Source organism: Cnephaeus nilssonii, assembly GCF_951640355.1.
Source record: "Cnephaeus nilssonii genome assembly, chromosome: 9".
Taxonomy (NCBI): Eukaryota; Metazoa; Chordata; class Mammalia; order Chiroptera; family Vespertilionidae; genus Cnephaeus; species Cnephaeus nilssonii.
The window spans coordinates 40,071,356-40,078,026 of NC_137080.1; the positions used below are offsets into that span (position 1 = coordinate 40,071,356).

The 6,671-nt window shown below is 43.9% G+C and overlaps 1 pseudogene across 1 annotated transcript; it reads right to left on the minus strand.

Annotated features, from left to right (window-relative positions):
- Nucleotides 1–4,272: 4,272 nt before the first annotated feature.
- Nucleotides 4,273–4,746, minus strand: LOC307105581 (large ribosomal subunit protein eL21-like; annotated as a pseudogene). Its single transcript has one exon. The product of its transcript is annotated as a large ribosomal subunit protein eL21-like (transcript).
- Nucleotides 4,747–6,671: the final 1,925 nt, after the last annotated feature.

Below are 6,671 nucleotides of genomic sequence, written 5' to 3' on the forward strand. Positions count from 1 at the left end.
CAATGCCGAGTGGAAGGGAGGTGTCAGGGAGCCCCATTTTAGGATTTCCTTTCCTGGGCAGGATGATGACATTTGTATGCTCCACGTGTTCCTGGGTTGCTCTGGGCACCAAGCGTATGAAGCAATGGCCAGATGTTTGATCAAGTTTGGAAGGTGTGATTCTACCGTTGCCAGCCCGGTTTACGGTTTGAATTGTAATTAGAAGTAGATGTGGAGTTGGGGTCCAGCATCCTGTCCTGAGGTATAAAAATCCCGAGGGCTGGTTGGAGGTGCTCCTCCCCAGGACCACCGTGTGTGAGCAGCCCCTGCCCCAGCCGTTATGTGTCTACTGGTAGGTAAACCAAGCCATCTACTCGCTTCCACATCATTTCCTTGTAGACAGAATGGCTAGTTATTGGGAAGAAATTAGCTCACATTTCAACCAAATGTAAAGACCTTTTGACACTAATAATAGTTCCCATAATGTCCATTATGTGCCAGGCAGTGGGCTAGAAGCTTTACATATATTCTCTCCAATCCCCACAATGACCGCAAAACCCAGAGCATGTTCTCTGTTTTCACGGGTGAGAAGGCAAAGGTTCAGATATGCACCAAATATGGCCAGTGTCAGAGGGTAAGTCATTAAAGGAACAGGATCTCAATCCAGGTCTGAAGGCCGAACCTGCCATCATCCTACTGCTGGACCCTTCTGTGCCTCTTGTTAGCCTCATGCCATGAGTTTACCAGCTGGACCAGAGACCTCAAACATCTCTCCCCAAATTTTGAATTATAAAAGCCATCCTTGATAATATCCTAACATAGACTAAAACAAAGAAATAAGCAAATAAACAAATATGCTAAGTTTGGATTTTTATGTTGGGATTTTAGGCTAAAGATAGTGGGCTTGCTGCCCACAAGTAATAGGATCTGGGGACGGGAGGGTACAGGGCAGAGAAAGGGAACTTAGAAAACAGATGGGTTTGGCCAGTAAAACTGTAGTTCACCCCTTGCGGTGATATAATAAAAAAGTACTTTTTTAATGCCAGAATTGAATGGACCCCAGGTAGGCTTGTGTATTAAGACTTTAGGCCACACTGGCTTACATAGCGTGAAGTCTGCAGGACACACAAAAAATAGAGAGGAAGCATTAAATCAACACAGGACATGGACGTGACCTGCTGGTATCTGGTGCAGATCAAAAGTGAGCGTGCCTGACTGTGATGGGCTTGAGTCAAGTGCCCAGCTGGGGAGGAGAATGCAGCAAGAGAGCACGCTGCTAGAGCACACTCGGAGTTCTCATGGCCACCACCCCAATCTGGGCTGCTGCCCACATACGTGTGTGGACTAGTCAATAGGGAAAGTGACCGACCCACTAGCATGGCCACATTCTTGGATTCTTGGTGGATTTGCTGGAATTAGTAGCATTTCCCATCATTGGGATTATTTACCTGACATCAAAAATGACTCTCGAGTATTTCCTGAAGGTTGTTGTGAAAACGAATTTCTGATCCTGCCCCAGTGCATGGCCCTACACTCAGGACCCCACCTGTGTTGCTGTGGGGGCAGACCTGTGCCAGATCTCCCTCTCCCCTCAGCGTTGCAGGCAGATGTGGCTGGACAGCTGGGGATCGTTAGCAACAATCAAGGAGCAGCATTAAAAGGCAGAGGGCTGAGTGTCTTGTTCTTTCGCTGGCCTGCCTGAGGAAGCCATCTGGACAGAGGAAATTTGCCTTCAACCTTGGCAAGAGAACTTTGTTCTGTTTGAACTTTGTTTAAAGCCTCAGAGTGGGTGATCATTTTGTTTAAACTTTCCTTAAAACAAAGAGTGGGAGATCCCCCACAATTAACAACAGGAACCTTCTTCCCCTCTGAACAGATTTGGTAGGAAAAAAACACAAGGACTGTTCTGATCCCCATTAACGTGGCTCAGTGAGCAGGATGGAAGGGAAGACACGGGGGAGTGGGAACCTGTGGTCTCAGGAGAGTTGAGGGAATAAAGATATAATCGCACCATGAGTCCTCCTTGATGGGACCTTCTCCCATGTGAGGACTTTGCACAGCGATTGCTGAGGGCTTCGCCTATGACTACCATGCAGCAGCAATTTAATTTTCAGCCAGATTTCCTCGATTCACCATTCATTTTTGCCCAGGAATTGACTCAGCGCTCACAAATAATGGGATTTGTGACTCTGCCTTAAAGTGATTCAATAGGGAAGTGCATCCTCTTCGTTGTGAGGCAGAAGTAGGAATGTGGCTGCTTTTCTTCTAGCCCTGACTGTTTATTTCATGCAGTTCCTATCTTGGGCTCCGGCCAAATTCAGAGGGGATAGTAACGAGGTCAAAAGTTTTCTCTTTGAATCTAAAGGTTACTGGTACACCTGTGTCTATGTTGATATTACCTCGAGCACATGTTTATGCATGGGGTTATGTATGTATTGAGCACCCCAAAGAAAGCTGACTTGGTGTGTAGGCCTGTGGCAACAGCGCAACAGTGTGTGGACTCCCTTTCCGTCTCTGCTGTCTTCTTGTTTTCTGATTGTAAGTAGGAGTTGAGGCAAATTCAACCTGGTCTCTTGGGCAGTGGCTATGGCTGCCTTCCCAGCACACACCCCACTCCCTGCCTAGACCATTTTCTCTCTGTGTCTCTTGCTGCCCTGTGACCCTACCCTCTGGTCAGGGTTGCCCTGCTTAGCATCTCTTCCCCAGACGCTTCTCTGGTTCCCTGGGCTGGCTGCTTAGCCCCGCCATGGCGCTGCATTCCCTCTGTGCTGCCGTTGCTGGTTTGTTAGCTTCTTTGATTGGACCAGATACCTTATGGGGGTGAGGCATTCATTGTGTCTACTGTTGAGTCCCTTGTGCCTACATGCATGTGGTAGGTATGATTCAATAAATACTTCTTGAATCAAAGAACAAAATGAGAAGCAAATGAGTGGATAAAAGAAAGAAACAAACAAGCTATTCCCTCATTCAAAGCTAAGAGGTGAGGTTAGGGAATCCCAGTGGAAGGGGTTGCTGCCTCCCCACCGGCCTGACATACCTGCTAATCTTGTACAGAACTTCCACAAACATTTAAAACCAGTCACCTGATTGCTTCCTCATGTGTTAAATGCATAAGGGTCAGGGAAATGGTATGGATGTTCTGAGGCTAGTGTGTGATGATTGTAAACCTTTCCTCCAGTGGAAGAGGGGCTGTGACTAGGAGGGGCCTCTGGAAGTCACAGGGACCCACAGACGGAAGACCCATATGTCTCTACCCTAGTGGCCCTTTTTCTGGAGAGAGTAAGCTTGCCTTTTCCCTTCTGTCCCTCTGTCAACACATCCTGCACACCAGGAGTTAGGTGCGTGGGCACTGTTTCACCAGGTGGGACAGACGCTGCGAAGCTTTGTAGAGATAGAGTTTGGGGTTCCCTACTCCCATCCTGAAACTTGACTTCACCCCTAATTCTACCTTAGAGCTCAGATTTATAATCAGGTAGATTCCTAATTGCACACATTATCAATTAAGTAAAAAGTAATTAGTCCTTCTTGCTGGAGAAATACCTAAAAATAATCTTGTGTATTGATCATCCCATTTTATAGGGGACTAAAACTTAATTCCAAATGTATGATTATTTTTCAGTTAAGAACAGCTAAACATAATTGGTTAACTAAAAAATAAGACAAGTATGACTCTGTATGTATGCTACATGTTAGAAACAAATACTTATAAGTAAAATATTCATATGCTATGCCTCAATAATTAGATGTCTGAAAGTCTATATTAAGGAAATAGTTTAAAATGTTAATAGAAACTTATGCATAAAGGTGTTCAATGCAGCATTGCTTGTAGAGCATAGAACCCGGAGACAGCCTTGGTGTCTAACTTTAAGAAGACAGAAAAGTAAATAATAGCAGAGCCTACTAATGTGGTAAAGAAATGAAGCTATGAAAATGACCTTCCTGGGTGATTTTTAATGACTGTTAGTGCTGATGGTATAACATTAAGTACAGAGAGCAGTATACAGAGGCGTGTGCATGGTGTCAGCTACTCAGGTCATCATGCAAAAATGAGGGGAAAACACAATAAAATATGGCCAGTGATTGTCAGGTTGCCAGATTATAAGTTCTTAGCCTCTTTATCACATTCTGCAAAATTTCTATGATGAACCAGCATTACTTTTTTTTTTTTTTTTTTTTTTTTAGGAAACAAAGTTTTCTTTAATTATTTCTTTTGGGGGAAGGAACACCACACTTCTACTCAATTAAGAGAAACATTTTTATCAGTACAGAGGTCTATTTATTTTTTCACACTGATCATGCCATGAAGTCATAGGGAATGGGTTCCAGCAGCTCAGGCTCCTTCCATTGGTTCTACAAAGTGTGCTTCTCTGGGTGGAGCAGGCTGGCACTTCAGCTGAACCCAGGTACCTTTCTCTTTGGCCGCCTTTTTCTGATCATTTTCCTTCACACGTTTCAGGAAGCTGTCTCAGCTCTTAGAGTGCTTATATGCTCAAAATATGCGTTAATTCTCTTGGCAAGAATCTTGCCCTTAACTTGCTTGTTCACAACAATGCCCCTGCATGCTGGGTGACACTGTAGACTCTTCCAGTTTGGCTATGGTGACATTTGTGGGCCTTTCCTTTTGACAGTGCCCATTCCCTTGATGTCCACAATATCGCCTTTCTGGTAGATTCGCATGTATGTGGCCAAAGGAACAACTCCGTGTTTTCTAAAAGGCCTAGAGAACAGATAGTGGGTATCTCTCCTCTTTCCCTTTGTGTTAGTCATTTTGGTCAATTACTGGAAGGTGGCAGTTCCAGCCAAAAGGGCAGCATTACTTTTTTTTTTTCAGTGATCAATTTTATCGTAAGAAATAAATTATTATAAAACATCATAACAGATGTTGTGCCTTTTAGTTGGTTATAGGCTAGGTCAGTGGTTGGCAAACTCATTAGTCAACAGAGCCAAATATCAACAGTACAAAGATTGAAATTTCTTTTGAGAGCCAAATTTTTTAAACTTAAACTTCTTCTAACGCCACTTCTTCAAAATAGACTCGCCCAGGCTATGGTATTTTGTGGAAGAGCCACACTCAAGGGGCCAAAGAGCCGCATGTGGCTTGCGAGCCGCAGTTTGCTGACCACGGGGCTAGGTCATTGCTCTTTGTCAAGGGTCATGACTTCTTTTCAAAGCTGCCAGAGGCACCAAAAACTACCAACAATACTTTATAGACACATACAACACAAGACTTGCTTCTCAGAGGGAGGGCATTATCATATAATCCTCACTGGAAGTTTCTGAGTGAATTGTGCTCTCTGAGCAAGTTTCCTTAGGATCAATAGTTAATCAGTTGTAACTACTCAATTACTAAGCATGAAAGTAATTGAGTGGGTTGGTAGTTAACAGAACACCTTGTAGAGAGCCTGCAGTCTATACCCTTGAGAGTTTACTTCATAGTTTACATCACAATCCCATAGGATGGAAATAAGGTGATTCGTGTGTTGCTTTAGCTATTTGGGTACATTAAGTGACACAGACCTTGGTTATTATGGCCCAATCTGAGGTTTCTGTGTTTTCTTGCAAACATTACTTGTGCAGGCAATAGCCAGACAATATTAAATTAGTGGTGGCCTTCTTTAGGATGGTGCAGATGTATAATTAAAGGTCTAGGTCCCAGTGCCTTTAGTTTGATGTAATATTCCTTTTCCTCTGAAGGGGCTGGTCAAACAGAAACTTCAGGTCGTGTGTGGACAGGACTGTGGCCTCTGGAGCCCCTTTTACTTGCACTTCAAGACTGCCCATGATGTGCCGCAATAGGGGCCTTTTTATTATAGGGGAAGATTGCTGTGTAGAAGGAAAAATAACTCTATTAGGGTTGGGTCATAAAATTCTTGACTGCTCCTGTCTAGGTTGAATCCAGTTTATTTACTCCTTTTTTTTATTTGCTTTTCTGAATTTTGGAAAAGTATACTTCTCCCACTAATCTCAATGGAATGGCTGAATTTTAAGAGCAGTCATAATGGGAGGAGAAGCCTAGGTATGAGTTGAGAAAGAGAGTTAAGGGACAAGAGGAACAAAGAAAAAAATTCCTATCTCCTGCATAATCCTTACCTTGCATCCTACAGCTCAAGAATACTTTCCCTCTCATCCAGTCCTACCAGGGGCTTATCACGGTTGATCCCTGCACTAGTGCTTTATGGTGTCACTGAATCCTACAACCACCATTTGAACTGGGTATTTTTAAAATGACTAATTCACAGATGAAGAATAGGAGTGGCTAAAATAGAGGGTGATCCCCAAACCTCATCCCACTCCCAGGCCAGGATTTCAGATTATGGACCTTCCACAATGGATTGGGCATTTCTAGGAATCCCTTGCGATCCACCACGCTGTATATTTCATTATCAGCATCATACTCCCAAACTGCCTCTGCATGTTCCTGTGTGTGGGACTAGAGCTGCCCTAATCCTTGGGTGTGTAGGGCCCTGGAATCGCCAATAGGTTAGACAGTGTGGGTGAAATTAGGACTTGAAGCATTTCTCCATCTTTACTTCAGAATTGCCAACAATGAGCAATGTAGCAAGACCACAGTTTTGGTGGGAAGTGTCTTCCTTCCATGTTTCCAAGAAAGAGGCTGCACTGGGAAATCAAGATGGAAGTTTTGAGTCTCACCAGTAGTCATAATGCTGTTCCTCTTTTCTTGTGGCAGGTGA